At 40.6% G+C, this 15,868-nt stretch overlaps 1 pseudogene; it reads left to right on the forward strand.

Annotated features, from left to right (window-relative positions):
- Window positions 1-10,026: 10,026 nt before the first annotated feature.
- Window positions 10,027-15,868, forward strand: part of LOC122747457 — a 42,281-nt pseudogene continuing 36,439 nt past the window's right edge.

The following is a 15,868-nucleotide window of genomic DNA, read 5'->3' on the forward strand; positions in this document are numbered from 1 at the left end:
AGAGGGCTCTTTTTTGCTTCTTACTCATTATTGCAGCTTATTTATTTATTCTTTAAGTTGAGGTCTGCTCTGGGGGCACCAGGGTCCCTGTTTTGGGCTTCTTGTGCAGGTGTATAGGTGCTGTGTGACCGGGCTTTTACTCTGAGGCCTTTATGGTGTGTGGAGATGCCCCGCCCTGCACTTCCTGTATGATTGTGCTCGGCCAGCCAGGCGCCAGACCCCGGCGTCTGATCCCGCCGTTCGTGGCCCTCTTGGCCGGTGCAGGTAAGTTTTTCCACTGTCCTTCTTGGCCACCAGATTTTTGAACCAGGTTCCGGGAGCCTCAGTTGTTCGGCTGTGGCCCGCAGCTCCTGCTGACTTGCCCCGACCCCCTCGGCGCTGGGTTGCTGCCCTGCGCTGGGCCTCCCTCTTGCCTCCCTCTTGCCCGAGTCAGACCGACCTTTTCCTGAAGTCTTCTAAATTATCTCTGGTTGGAGGACTGTGTCTCTCTGTCTCTTTGCAGGTTCTGTAGTTTCAGAATCCGTCCAGAGGCTTGATTTAATGTTCGTTTTGAGGGAACAGAAGGAGAGCTCAGGCAGCTTGCTGCTTCCTCTCCGCCATCTTGGCTCTGCCCCCCCCCCCATCCTTTTAAGACTCCAGAAATAACCTCTCCAAGTCCAGAAGGGAAATTAGGAAACCCTGAAACTCCTGAGTTACAGGCCAGTGAAGTTAAGGATATGAGACAGACAGTGGAGACAGAGACTGGGTTTGAAGATTCAGATGCTCGGATGGAAGGTCAGCACTTTGGGAAGATCAGCTGCCCATACTCTAAGTCCATATTTTAGCCTGGAGGGGTTCTGGTGTCTCCTTCAATTATACCAGAACAGGTTGGCAAAGGGTAAGAGTTGCAGGGATTTGAGGCTACTCTTCCCTGTAATAAAAAGGACAGCAGAAAAGATCATACCCACTTTTGTTGAAGTTTGTTGCCTGTCTCTCCAGATGGGTGAGAGATTTTCTGGTCTTGGGTAATAAGAATTGTGTCCAAACATGGGAAGTAACTGAGAACAACTCGAGCCGACCTATGGTGGTATTGTGGTGGAAGATCAACCTTACCCCCTAACTGGGCTGGGACTTGTGGGTTGGTGCGGGTGGCCACCCCCTTTACCATGGCATCTGAGCATTTCTCCAAATCTGAGTCTAAATCAAGAAAAAAACACAGCCCAGAGGGGCAAAAAGAGTCATCTGATGCACTAATCTGCCTAGATAGCATAGGATTCACAGATTTAGACCAAAAGGCAGAGGAGATATTCAATAAATGGAATGAGAGTAGCCAAATAGTCAAAAATAAAGAGGAGGGATTGTGAGAAATGGGTAGTTGTCTCCTCTCAATGTGGATATAACAGTCAGTCATACTCCCCCTGACCTGTTTGTAGGACAAAGGTCTCAGATCCCCTCCTCCCCCTCAGGTTAGCAAGGTCACATGGTTCAAGGAGACCTGGTCTCAATAAGGTCCGCTCCAGAGTTGTGTCCATATTAGGAAGTATAAGGTCTACTCCTGAGTCATGCCCATACAAGGAAGAGGGGTGGGAATACTGCATTCCAATTAGCTAGTTTTTGAGCGTAGATTGTAATCCAACCAGTGATGAAAAAGGGGAGGGTCCATTCGCGTTAGGGACTAGGGTATAAAACAGGGCCTTTGAGCCCCCTTTCTGGGCACCCACTAGCTGCACACTAGGGTGCCTCCTTCTCATAAGAAGAAAATAAAGTCTTTGTCACCTCGATGCTGAGTTCCTGAGAATTATTGAGAAGAGGATGGATTTTTCCCTCACAGAGGGTATAAGGAAGTTTGATTAACTAAGTAAGGAGGAATGAATGGTTAGGAAGCAGTTTGCTGGCCTACATGGTCTGAAGTGCTGTAATTCAAGTATTTATGATTGGTAAAAGAAAAGTGTGCCCTGTCTGCATTGACAGTGTGACTAGGAACATGAGAGTGAATAGTTGGGAATTTTTGAGAGAAAGAAAGGAAAACCCCCACCTTCCCCTTTTTCTGCTGTGGGTAGAGGAGAGAGCAAAAGTCTGTGCTTGGAATCTAGAAGGAAAAGTTTTGTTTAATTAAAGAAGCTACCCTTAAAAATTAACTAGCTTAAGGAAGTGGGGGAGGAGCAGGGGGAATCTTGCTGCTCTGGCATTGTCTTTCAGACTGATTGGAGAACTAAATGTGGCATTAAAATATTCCTTTAAACCAGCAAAAGAAAAGTTTGTGTTATTAGGGAATAAAGAAGGGTAATTGAATTTGACTGGGCTATCTATTTAAGAAACTTTGGGAATCATACAAACTATATACTGCCACTTTAAAAATTCTTTTGTAATGGAACAATTTAAGGAAAAAACAGGAAAATAGGAAGTGTTTAGATTAAGTGATTATGGGATGAATTAATACTAAAATGGAATTATCAATGAGGTTCTATATTGTTCAGAAAACAAATTCAGGTTCAATTGAATTAATTCTGATTTAATTCTAAGTGAAATATATACTGTTCTATTTGTGTAACTTTAAGATGACTAGCTCAAGGTGATTTGTAATAAGTAAAGGAAAAGTGCCCAACAGTTTAGTAGTTTATTGTATTAGAGATATGGTCAGATTTGGATTCTCTAAATTACTTTGGGTTATGACTTTAATTGAATGTGATAATGGTTTTCTGTGAAATGGGCATAGTAAGAATATTCTCAGCTGTATATTAAGGCTTTAAGATCTAACAGATCCTCAGTAAAGTGTAGTGATTTGCTTTTTTTTCTAAAAGTTAGAAGTTTGATGGGATCTCTTTGTGAAATGTAATTTGGTATTAGAGGGGGATGGGACTTGAAATCCTTAGCACAGTCTCTTATCTTGAAGGACAGGAAGAAAAGAAATCTAGAGATGATAAAGACCTGGTCTGGCTAAAAAACAAAACAAAACAAAAAACTGCTGGATTACTTTAAGTTGTATTGTGACCTGGGATACTGTAATTTGAAACAACAATTATAACAAAAAAAATAATAATGAGAGAATTGTAAAAGGGGCCTAGTAAAATTTGTTATTATATAAGAATAAGTTAATTGATTTGATATTACTAACAATCATGTCCAAACCTACTGTGATTTGTGAAATTGTATTAATTGATGGAAAAAGCTTTTCTGGAATCCTGAATATTTGAATATTTGAGTTTCATTCTTAAGGTTTGGTGTATATTTCTATTATGAGAGTAGACAAAGTGGAAGTTTATTATTGCAATATTGAATTAATACTAGAACATCTAAATAATTAGTAAGCTATGAGAAAGATTTTGCTGTTTTGATCTGAATTTATTGGTGCTAAGCAATAGTTAAATTGGTGCCTGAACTTGTCACGTATGACATGTTAGTGAACAATAGTAATTTATGAGCTATCTTATGTCATCTTAATGGGGAATCTGAAGTTTACTTATGTTAATTAATTAGAATTAGAACATGTGTAGAAACACATGCAAACTAGTTGTCACTTTAAAGATGTTCCCATTGTTTAGGGGAATTCTGAGAACAGTATCTTAAGTTTAACATCTAAACCCATTTTACCATGTGCTATTGTGTGGGACATTTTCTCGTTTGTTCCCAGTGTGCAATTTGGGATTGCTTACACTTATTTCAACCATTGCTTGTTATTGAGCATCTCAAAGCAGATTCATTTGTGTAGTGCTAATCTAGGGATGAAAAACCTATTTAAGTACAAGAATAGTTAATACTTGCTGTCTAGGATATGTGATCCTTGAGAAGTGAATTCACCTTTTATGTCTGTTAGTCCTTCTTTGAACAAATTCTGATGATATTAAGGTGAGTGAATTCACTTTTAGTGCTGATTATTGGGACTTGCTATTTAAGATGTTATGAGACTATTAATCATTATTGCTTTGAGTCTGACTACAATTATTACTATTAAGGAATGGTGAGCCATATGATCCATGATACCAGCAACAACCCTATAGGGTTTTACATGTGTGCACTGCAGGTGGAGTTCTTTTGGGAAAGGATGGGAGACCAACTGTTTGGCAAAGGCCTCCTGACTCGGTTTCCCCAAATATTAAACTTTTCCATCTGGCTGATGTTAAGTCTGGCATATTGCATTGGTTGTCTACAAAACTTCTACTGGGAGTTGGAAAGTACCTTTCCCCCAGAGCTTCGTTCTTTTTCTTTTATGGCAAGTTCCTATAATCATGTCACTTGATAAGCATGAACACAATATTGTCTCTTCATCCCTAGATTAATACTGTAACATTTGGTTGAGATGCAGGTTTAAGATTCAAGCTATTTGGCTTAGAAATTCTAGTCCCTTTCAGAATCTAAACAACTAGAACGTATAAGCATTTAGCCTTGTCATCTGTCTGTTATTAGTTATGCATGTTAGAAACGGAACCAGAGACATCTCAAGTCTGTTTCAAGAAAATAGAGAAGAGTAAATTATAGAATGTTTTGTTATATAAGTTTATTGTGTAATGTAGAAATAATATCTGTCTATAGAGCATGTCCTGTAATACAAACATGGTTTATTATGAACAACTTATTTGACATGCACTGTTTTGAAATTAATTGGTTAAATGTCATCCTAAGTCTTTTATTAGAATTGAAGTTAATTTGGTAACTCTTATGTAAGTTCATTTGTGGTCATCTTCTTGCAAAGGTATTTTGTAACCTAAGTTTTATGTGAGGATTAGATCTTAAACAATTGAGTGAAATTGTTTGGAGAAATAAAGTGAAATGGATATATATGTGATTTGGGAAAATTTAAGGGTTCTGCCTTCAGTAGCATTTTGAAACATTTAGGTTATATGGCTTGCATGTAGCAAGGTAGCGGTAACCCTATGATCTGTTGTTAATAATGTCTGTCAGATACAGAACTAGGTAAAGCTTCGAACAGCATGGGGTATTCATGACACTTCTCACTGGATGGAGGACATTTGTGAACAGCTTTTCACTCCTGATGCAGGATACTGGGGTTCCTGGATTCACTCTTTTGGTTTGCCCCTTTTCCCTATTGTTGTCCTTTTAAATTTTTTGTCTTTGTCTCTTTAACCTCTTGATAATTTGTTTTATCTAGGCTCAAGGCTTTCAATTTTATGTTAGCAATTCCAGCCTATATAGCCCTTTCACCATCTGGACCAGGCCTGCAAGGATTTCTGCTCCTTCTACTGTCAGCTCTACATACATATTCAGCTTGAAGCAGTTACAGAAGAAGAGATCTTCACCCTCTTTTCCCTTAGCTATTGGAAGAAGGGGTGGGGAAGGAGAGACTGGTGATGAGTTGGACTTGGTTTGGTGGGCTGAAATCCTGCATGGCTGAAGGGCTCAAAGACAATGACTGAAATCCAGAATATGCTCTCTGAACATAAAAGAAAAACAGGGGATTGTATGAGATGATTATGGATTTGAGTCAGATTAAACTCAGGGTGGGGTCTAGAAGATACCCAATCCCACTCTAGTATAGTTAGTTTAAAAGTTTATTGCTTGGGGCAGCTAGATGGTGCAGTGGACAGGGCACCAGCCCTGGATTCAGGAGTACATGAGTTCAAATCCGACCTCAGACACTTGCCACTTACTAGCTGTGTGACTCTGGGAAAGTCATTTGACCCCCATTGCCCCGCAAAAAAAATTTTTTTTAATAATTTTTTAAAAAGTTTATTGCTTGTCAAATTCTCACTGTCTCCTTTAAGTTTTATTGCCAATTAACAGTATTTTTACTTCTGCTCAGTCTCCCCACTTGTCATCTACATCTTAGTTTTATCTGGAATCCATCATATGTCAGAACCCCAGTCCCTGTTGAGTGGGTCGGGGGATTCACCCACCGATTCAATACTCAGGACTCAAGAAGAAAGGACAAAGCTCAGCACAGGATGCGGCAATCAAGTTGAGACCAGATGTTAAGTGACATCTTTCTTTTTCTCAGAGCAGAATCCTTTTGACCCTAGGGTCCCAATAATGGATTATTCTTTTATTCTTTATTCTATTTCTTTGATTTCCCAACATAGCCGAAAATAAATTTTAAGCCTGTCATCCTTCTGAAATTAACACAACTACAAAACAATGCTGAAACACCTGAGTGACTCTTCCTGTTATTCAAGTTGAATATCTTTAGAGATAGGGGCCCAGAGAGGGGAAGGGGGAGTCAGTGGGAACTGTGAGATCTGAAACATCTGACTGTCACTCCCCCATTCCCTCTTCCTTCAGTTTGACCTTCTTCCCCCCTCCCCTTTTCCCCCTTGTTCCTGCAATACATATGCATGTCTCCGTACATTGGTCACAAGCTAAACACACACCCTGGGTGAGACAGGATTGGATGTTAGATTGTGAGCTCGCCCTAGTGTGTGTGGGGACTTCCCCCCCCAACATTATTATAAAAGCTCAAGGCATGTATTAGCTATTGCGACTCAGTTATTGAGTTTGCCCATTCCTGCAGGAATGTAATAAATTTGTCTCTACTTGACTTCTGTAGACTCTCTTCAGAGCTACATTCTCTCATCACCAACTACCTCTTAGACATGTCCCATAAATATCTTAGACTCAATATGTCCAATAGTGAACTCATTATCTTTCTCCTGAATTTTTCCCCTCTTCCATACTTCCCTAATGTATGGGCCAATTGCCTCAGTTTACCCAAATAATTCAGAGACCACTGAGTTAAGCAGACAGATTTATTTCATTCTCATGAGAATGGACCCCCTTGCAAAGAATGAGGAGTGCACAGATGAGCTCAGGAGTTGGGTTTTTATAGAAGTTTGAGGGGGCCATCTCCTTGTGCACTAGGTAGGCTCACAATCTAACATCCAATCCTGTCCCACCTGGTACTCGTGTTGGGCTTGTGATCAGGGTATGGAGGCATGCTCAGCTAGGTCAGAGAGCTGGGGGAAGGGGAGGGGGAAAGAGTGCAGGTGATTGTGTAACTAGTGATAGTTGTGAAACCACCCCACCTATATGAGGAGGGGGCAGATGGTTGTGAAACCACTGAAGAGAGAGGGTGGTACCAGGAGCTAGGGGGCTTTGGAAAACAAGAAGGGAGGGGTGGTACAGTGTGGGTTTGCACTAACAGGAGACAGCAAGGGGGGGAGGGGTACACCATGTTCAGTAAGGCAAAATATGTGTTTCTCAGGGAAATTGCTACAACAACCTGTTTGGCCAAAGAACAAGGAGGGGGAGGTGTGTTTTAGCAATGGGATGGAATATGGACAGAATGGTCTAGCAATAACGGACTGGGGGTTGGGTACTTTCCAGACCCCAGCCTCAGAGTCTGAACTGACTCAGGTCCACTATATCCCACTCACCTAATATCACTGAGGCCACCTTCATCCTCCCAGTCAGTCTTATAACTTTGGTATCAGCCTTGACTCTTCACTTGCACTCACCCCACATATCCAATGTGTGACCTACAGAACTTTTCTAACCTGGTTTGGGGGGATAGCTCACCCAAAGAATTGGAGGTTCATCATGAATCTTGTAAAATAAAGAGATTTATTAGGAGAGAGAAATATGGCTGGGGAACAGGTCACCTTGGTGTCTGTCCAGCTGGAGTAAGACTGATTTTTTGTATTTTTACCAGACAAAAGGGAGGGAAGGGCATTACAAAGAACTGGGAAGGAATTACTAAGAAGAAACACAAAACAAACTGGGACCAGATAACTAAGAGGGGATCTTTGATAATGGGGTATCAGTAGAATATGCAGCTTCCATCCAGATCTTGCATATCATATTGCAGGCCTTAGCATTGCTCATCAGCATACTGGGGCCATGCCCTATCACACCTCATTCCTGAGATGGGAGAGAGCTCTTTTGCCCTTGACCTAGGAGGTTTGAACCTTTTGGATTTCTTGGGGTCTCACTACACAATGTGCTGTCAAACTTGTGTTTCAGATGTGGGATGGAATTAGGGTCAAATTGATCATGAGTCATCCCAAAGGAATTATAAGACTCAGTGACTCAGTGTGGGAAAATATGGGTCCCCCTCAAAAGATGGAAGGAGTTTAGAGGGCTGCTCCTTTAACTATACTGCATTCCAGTTGGCTAGCGTTTGTCACCAGTGTCTTGGCTCGAAGATTGTAACTGAGGAAGAAGGGAGGGGACAGGCGAGTTAAGAGATAAAAGTGCTGTGTAGTCCCATGAGCTGCCATTTCCATTAGGGAGCTGGCCCGTTTACGTGCGAATGTAGAAATAAAGACCGTTGATACTTCAACACTTAGTCCCAGAAATTTTTTAATAGGGTTTCTCACACTCAGTTTCCCAAGTGTTATTGTGATACTGTGAGTGAACACAGGGAGAGAACCAGAAAAGTGGAAAGGTATCTCTCGGATACGGAAAGGAAAGATAGTTATATTTATAGTATGGACAAATTGATTATCAGTCTCATAATAATTTCTACCTTAGGGAGGTATAGGGGAGGGCCTATCCTAATTTCAAGTTCCTGGGGTCCTAAGGTACCCAAGGTGGGTATCTTTTTTCTGTGGAGGTGTGTTTTGGGGGTTTACACATCATAAGGTGAATCTGGGAACAAATTTGGCCTTTTCTGAGCATGTCACCTTTTGATTCCCATGTTCAGTTTTCAAAATATCTTCATTTATCACTAGAATTTCTATACCCTGTCAGTGTATCATTGTGTATCATTGCTATAGTTAAGGTCTTTTTGACCTGCCTCTTTATGTTTTTGTTACGGGTGCTGATTAATGTGGGTAGGGAGAAACTAGGCTTTGACTTGTTTCCCAAATCTTAAGTTATCCATTAACTGGGGTCTGAATCCCTTTTAGAGCTCTTATATAAATTAAAGCTTGAGTCTTAGGTTTTTCTGTTAACCCCATTTTTGCCTCCTACATCACTTCTACCTTTAAATCTGTCCCAGAGAAAAGAGGTGGTGGGAGTCCTCAGGTATTCTTCTTTAAAGAATTACAACTCTTGCACAAAGTCCAATTAGAATAAAATGGTCTTTTATTTGGGTGCTGGAGAAAGTGACCAAGAGGGAAGTCAAAGACTTCCCTTCATAGGAAGGAGATGGCTTAGAAACATTCTCCTCCCAGTGTGGAAGGGAGGATGTGAGAAAATTATTAATAATAGGGTGTTTTGGGGACTCAGAGACCACCCCCCCCCCACACACACACACACAGGAACTCTGGCTGGTTTTGCAGGGCCAGCCCAGAGTCAGGAGAATTTCAAAGGAAATGTAGATCAACCTTCCTAACTAACTAAAGGAAGTTAACTAACCCAAGACGACCCTCAAGTTATGTCAATCAGTGGACTTGAATGTTACCAGCCAATGAGTTTGGATCAAGGTGGAGTGACCCACCTCTACCTGAGACAGGTTAAAAACCCTGGACAGGGTTCTCTCTCTTTTTTGCATGCCCTCGCCTCTCCCATGTTGCACTCTGGGTCTTGCTCTCTATCCTAGTTATGTAGGGCTTCTAACCATGTGCTCTCACTTTCTCTAACATTTAGTATGCTTTGATAAATGCTTAATGGCCAAAACTGGTGCAGTAGCCTCTAATTTCTAAGTAACAATATATGAGAAACCCCAGCTAATTTTCCCTAAAACTTGGCACAATTATAGAGCAACCCCATAAATTTTGAATCGCCACAAGGCCAAAGCTTTTATAGAGGATAGATGGGGTGAAAAGGTGGAAAAAGTTCCTTTGGGGGGGGGTGTGGAAAAAGCTTGAATGAGTACTGGGATGGGAAAGGCTTCTGGAGTTATCTCTGTCCCTGTCTCTGCCCCAGGTCTATAGAATTTTATCTCTCCTTACTTTTTAGATGTGTCCATCCTGCTATCTAGTTGGCTAAGCTAAACTTTAAAAGTTCTTTAGTTCTTTAATATGTCCTAACCCCCATGTCAAAATCTATCATATAAACCCCCCTCCAAATTTCTTCAAATAATGTCATAAGACAATTCCTGGAGCAGCAGAACCCACAAAAGGACAGGGCGAGATCATTTTCCAACCAAAGATGTCTTAGAAGGTCGGCAGGAAAGGTCTGTTCTACTGGGGTGAAAGTGGAGCATAGACAGCCATGCCAGCAGAGATCCAGCCCCAGTCAGGCCAACACAGGCCTTCCAGACTGTTTGAATCAGCTACAGTGGTGGCTGCTTCTGGAATTCTGATCATGGACCAGAGAAATGAGAGTGATGTAGAAGAGTCATGAAAAAAAAGTCAACAACTTGAAAAACCAAACTGGCCACATGGAAAAGGAGGTACAAAAGCTATCTGAAGAAAATCATTGATTAAAAATTAGGGTTGAGCAAATGGAAGCTAATAACTTTATGAGAAATCAAGACACAGTAAAAAAAAAATCCAAATGAGTGGAAAAATAGAGGGCGATGTGAAATATCTCCTTGAAAAAACAACTGACCTGTAAAATAGATCCAGGAGAGATAATTTGAAAACTACTAGACTACCTAAAAGCCATGATCAAAAAAAAAGCTTAGATATCATCTTCCAAGAAATTGTCAGGGAAAATTGCCCTGATATTCTAGAAGCAGAAGGTAAAAGAGAAATTGAAATAATCCATTGATCACCTCCTGAAAGAAATAATTCAAGTACTGTGAAGCCACAGTCAGGATAAAACAAGATCTAGCAGCTTCTACACTAAAGGATCAGAAGGCATGGAATATGATATTCCAGAGGACAAAAGAACTGGGATTATAACCATGAATCACCTACCCAGCAAAACTGTATATAATCTTTCAGGGGGAAAAATGGCAATTCAATGAAAAAGAAGACTTTCAGGCATTCATGATGAAAAGACATGAGTTGAATAGAAAATTTGACTTTCAAATACAAGACCCTAGAGAAGCATAAAAAGGTAAATAGGAAAAAGGTACCATGAGGGATATTTAAAGGTTAAACTGTTTATATTCCTACATAGTGTGATGGGTAAAACTAAATGTGTATGATTACCCTATCTGTCCCCTTGTGGGGAAAGCTAACTAGGACAACAGTTTAAGAGTTTAGGTATTAAACATTTATTAAAATATATTATAGCTTAACAAAGAGAGAACAAGTGCCTCTGAAAGAATAGGAAAACCCTAACCACCTCAACCACTCCTAGTTCAGTTGCCAACCCCACGAGGTTCCAACTACCAACTGACAAAACCAACTGACAAATCCAACTGCCTGACACACTGCTTCAAGCTGATTGGTTGAGAGTGGTCTCATGTTGATGTGAGGTAACTTCAGGACACTGAACCTTAGAAAGGTCAACCCATGCTCTTACAGCAGGGGGGCTCTGGTAATAATCATATTCTCACACTCCCCCCTGTGCTTCACGAAGAAAGAATTTCCTTAAATGAAGTGTGAGATTCAAAATTGGATATACAGATCATTAATCTCCCCCTTTAAATTTTCCCTTTATATATATATATATATATATATATAAGAAAAAGGAGCCTCTGAGCTTTAATCTGTGAGGGATTAGTTTTTATTGCTTGGGAATTAATTAGACAACAAAAGGTGAAACCAATTAGAGAAATAGGGAAGTAGAAATACAGATGAATAGTCTTAGATCTAAGCTTAGTCTATTCAATCCCAGAGATTAAGCTGGTTTAAAGGAATTTAGGATTTTCCTTTATAAAGCTCACCGAATCTCAAACTGCCTGCCAGGGCGCAAACCAGCACACCCAAGGCCGAACACCAACCATGTGCTTCCCAACTCCCCTCACCCAAGCACTGCCACAGCTAAGTCAGCAGCCAGAGAGAGCAAACTTCCGTTCCCACCCTCACTTTTAAGTTGGCGTCCTGGAAGTTCCTCCCATGTTCCTCCCCAAAAGGGGAGGTCCTTCAAAACCCACTTCAGTAGCATGCACAATCTCTCAAATGATTCAGCTAAAACTTCCGATATTACTCTTTTACCACAAATAATTTTTACCACAGAAGCAATAACATTATATATACTTATAACTAACAATGTAAAGGGAATTTTAAAAAAAAAGGAAAGAAATTGAGCGACGCATTGATAATAACTAAAGGGGGCATTCCCCTTTAGTAAGTGGACATTACAAATAGTGTACACAATGGGAAAAGGAAAACAGGAAAATGTCCATTCAAGTCTTTTGAAGTCTTTTCTCTAATGATTCTTGGGATGTCCTCTAGGTATAGCTCTAGATTCTGGCTCTGGATCCTGGGCACAGTCTCAGGTGTGGTTGTAAAAGAAAGTCTTGGGGCAGCTAGGTGGCGCAGTGGATAGAGCACTGGCCTTGGAGTCAGGAGTACCTGAGTTCAAATCCGGTCTAGACACTTAACACTTACTAGCTGTGTGACCCTGGGCAAGTCACTTAACCCCAATTGCCTCACTAAAAAAAAAAAAAAGAAAGAAAGAAAGTCTCTCAGGTGTTTCAGATACTGATGATCAGCTAGAAAGACTCAGCTGGAGAGTTTCCTACAAAATTGATCTAAACACAACTTTAACTTTGCCAATAACCAAATCAAACAATGAGAGTTCTCAAAAACATATCTAAGGAAATTCAAAATCTTTTAGAGATATAATAAAAACAAAAATTGAATTCTTTTTTAAAAACTTAATATTACTATAAACTCTCCTGTGGAGAATAAATTAAGAAAACAATTGTGGTGTTAATTAAGAAAATAATTTTTTTAATCTTTGTTTCATCACTTTTTGCGTCATCTGCCTAATTATCCTCATGCCATTATAAGAAAGTAAAGAATCTTTGTTTTGTTTTGAGGGGCAATGGGGATTAAGTGACTTTCCCAAGGTCACATAGCTAGTAAGTGTCAAGTGTCTGAGGCCAGATTTGAACTCAGGTACTCCTGAATCCAGGGCCGATGTTTTATCCACTGTGCCACCCAGCTGCCCCCAGCTGCCCCCAGCTGCCAAGGCCAAATTCAACATTGTATCCATCATGACATCTGAAATAATTATGGGGTTACGATAAAAGAACAGAGGAGGAAGAGAAATGAGCATTGCCAAACTTCATGGTTCTGCAGACAGCTAATGCAGTATGTTGAGGAGAAACTGAGTCAGTCTTAATCAGATGCATAGGATTGAGATATTTATGGCATCAGGCATATAGGAGGGGGAATTGAAGTCAGGTGTAGAATAAGATAGCATAGCCCAGTGGCCTGGTGCTATGTGGGAGAAAATTAAACCAAGAGAATCCAACTTCAACTCTTGCCTCTCAGTCTTTCCCAAGGCAGTGCAGTACCTAGACTTCATTCATGTCCCCCCTTCTGTGACAGTTCAGTGCCTGTTCTTGTATGTATTCCTCTCATGGATGGCTGGCATCTTGGCTGCTCTGATCTGATAACTCAGAATATAGGCAATTAATGTCTCAAATGTCTCCCATAATCCAAGTTTCATATGTATTTAACAACTGAGAATAATGATGACAGCAAAAAAATGTGAATTTGCTTTGACTCAGAATATAATATACAATATGAAATAATTGCAAATGATAATTTTTAAAGCTTAACAAACATAATACTTCTAGAATTAATTTATACTTGCCCTGGTAACCAATTTACCAAGAAAATACTTTATAGAATTTGATCAAATAATCAGTTGGAGAAACAAACAATTTAGAATATGGGAGAACAATGCTTCCAGAATTCATATTGTATTATGAAATCAAAACCATCTTGCATTGGTTCAAAAATAGAGAGATAGATGAATAGAACAAAACACACATGGAAGAATAAGAGACAATGAAATTCAATAGTCTAAATGTGCTGGTAGCAGTTTTACATGGGAACAATGGATCCAAGAGTCCTTCTCTCTGATTTTAATGGCAGTCGGAATTGACAGCAGTACCTGGAAAGGACCTTCCCAAGCTGGCTCCTCCTAGTTCGCTGAAAATTTTTAATATATATACTGTCTCCTGGTCTCAAATCATGTAAGGAGAAGTCCAAGGGGCCATCCTGTACTGCTGTCCCTGCCTCATGGAGTTTACATAGCCTCCACCTACCAAGTGAGTTGATCAACTATAACAAGACAAAACTTATAATGTCCTGCCTTAGGCATTGTGATATAATCAATTTGTAGATGCTCAAAAGGTGTATATGCTTTTTTTTTTTTTTTTTGGTGAGGCAATTGGGGTTAAGTGACTTGCCCAGGTTCACATAGCTAGTAAGTGAGCCCAGATTTGAACTCAGGTCCTCCTGAATCCAGGGCCAGTGCTCTATCCACTGTGGCCCAAAAGGTATATATGCTAAAGGGTGTCCTCCATAAGCTTTATCCCTGAAGGCATGCTGTCTGATGGGCAGGGCAAAAGGCACAAACCCTAGAGGCCACATTAGTAACTCCAGGGACAATCCAAACCCTTTTTACTGAATCCACAATTCTTTGTGTTCCAAATGGCCTTTTCAATAAATAGATAGGCATACCTGGTGGTAGAAACTCTGGGGGAGAAACGGCTTTCCCTCTGAATTCCCCCAGATCCCATTGACCTCTTTCGCCTTAAATTTCTTTTTTCACTTCTCTACTTCAGACTTATTATAAGTAAGAGAAATAAAAACATCATCAGAAGATGAGAGGTTAAATACATGTTCAGGGGCTTCCAAAGCAGCAAGCTTAGCAGTAGTAGCAGCTAGTGCCTTCCCTTTTTTGTTGTTTTTTTGTTTTGGGGTGTGTGTGTGTGTGGGGGGGGTGTCTCTTGGGGTTAAGTAACTTGCCCAGGGTCTCACAGCCAGTAAGTGTCAAGTGTCTGAGGTCAGATTTAAACTCAGTTCCTCCTGAATCCAGGGCTGATGCTTTAACAACTGCACCACCTAGCTGCCCTTCATGCATTCCCTTTTGAGACAGGGTCACTTCTTCCTGTATGAGCAAGACAATTATCAATAAGTAGAGCAGATGGAAGTTTCAGAGCAGATAAAAGATCTTTAATAAATTCTCCATTAGCAACGATTTTGCCAGCAGAGGTTAAAAATCCTCTCTGCAGCCATAACTTTCCCATAGCAAGGCAGACACTAAATGCATATATGGAATCAGTGTAAACAGTAGCACTTTTTCCTCTAGCTAGGTGACAGGCTTGTGTGAGGGTTACAAGTTTGGCATACTGCTCACTAAGATGAGAGGGCAGAGAAGCTGCTCAGATAGTATCATAATTAGAAACTACAGCAGCACCTGTATAGTGGGTTCCCTCATGTATAAAAGAGGATCCGTCAGTATAGAAAATAAAATCTAGGTTCTGTAAGGGTGTGTCAGAAAGATCATCATGAGGTTTCTCAGCTATGTCATGCAGTGAGGTACAGTCATGCAAAGGCTTTCCTGAAAATGGCAGGTCAGGAAGCAGTGTTGGTGGGTTAAGGACTGTACAACACTTTAAAGTAATTCTCTCATTTCCTAGCAAGCTTACTTCATACCTAGTGAGCCTTTGATCTGAAAAAGCCTGTGTCCTGTGACAGAGTAAGAGAATCTCAACTTCATGAAGGCATTGTATGATTAGAGGGTTACCTAAGACCAGATCAGAGGCTTTTTCTACCAAAAGTGCAGTAGCAGCCATGGCCCAAAGGCAGGATGGTGCTCCAGCAGTTACAGAGTCAAGTTGCGTAGAATAATAAGCTATTGGGCGCTGGACAGGCCCTAATTTTTGAGTCAGGATCCCAGAATCTACTCCTCTCAATGTACAAAAAGAGTAAAATACTTACTGTAATATGGGAGTCCTAGTGCAGGTGCTGATAACAAGGTCTGTTTTAATTCTGATATAGCTAAAAGATGCTGAGAATACAACTGTAAAGGTTCTGGGACAGAATTTTTGGTTAGAGATATAAGAGGCTTAGTAATTTCACCAAAAGAGGGTATCCATTTTCTGCAATACCCAGCTGTTCCCAGCATAACCCTTAGCTGCTTCTTAGTAGAGGGAGCAGAAAGTTGTTGAATAGTCTGAACACACTTAGGGGAG

Source organism: Dromiciops gliroides, chromosome 1, assembly GCF_019393635.1.
Source record: "Dromiciops gliroides isolate mDroGli1 chromosome 1, mDroGli1.pri, whole genome shotgun sequence".
Taxonomy (NCBI): domain Eukaryota; kingdom Metazoa; phylum Chordata; class Mammalia; order Microbiotheria; family Microbiotheriidae; genus Dromiciops; species Dromiciops gliroides.